The sequence below is a fragment of the Mus pahari genome, chromosome 23, assembly GCF_900095145.1.
Source record: "Mus pahari chromosome 23, PAHARI_EIJ_v1.1, whole genome shotgun sequence".
NCBI lineage: Eukaryota > Metazoa > Chordata > Mammalia > Rodentia > Muridae > Mus > Mus pahari.
In genome coordinates, this window is record NC_034612.1 from 3,769,835 (window position 1) to 3,770,576 (window position 742).

Genomic DNA, 742 nt, shown 5'->3' on the forward strand with positions numbered 1-742 from the left:
AAAAAAAAAAAAAAATCACACACACACACACAACAAAAAACAGAAGGCACATGCCTTTAGTCCCAACACTGAGGAGGCTGAGGCAGGTGGATCTCCGTCTGTAGTTCCAGGCCAGACTAGTCTACATACTGAGTTCCAGGACATCCAGGGGTGTGTAAAGAAACTCTGTCTCTAAATAAATAAATAAATAAATAAATAAAATGAGGCAATGCATGTGTGTGCAAATTATGTGTTGTGTAAATCAAGGTCTACCAGAACGAAACAGCTTGCTCAGCAAGTTTTTACTCTCAGCAAAGCTCTATTTTTAAAGATTGGTCTGTTTATTTTACCTGTACACCTCTGTGTATGTAATTATACCACCTGCACGCAGTGCCCTCGTAGGTCAGACTAGACGGAGCTAGCCTGGACCTGGAGGTATTGCAGGCTGTCAGAGGACTACTGTGGTTCCAGGAACCGGGCGTCCTCTGAAAAAGCAGGAAGTGCTCTTGATTGCAGAACACCTCTCCAGCCCCAGCTTGGAGCTTGGTTTCTTTATCTGTGATTCCGATAGCAGCCCCTCCCAGGCAGAGCTCAGTTTCTGGCTTGTCTCTCTCTCTCTCTCTCTCTCTCTCTCTCTCTCTCTCTCTCTCTCTCTCTCTCACACACACACACACACACACACACACACACACACACACCTATTGCTGTCAAGGCAGTGACTCAACCGTATGGAGAGTGGGTTGTGTTTTGCCTCTAAGCAGCC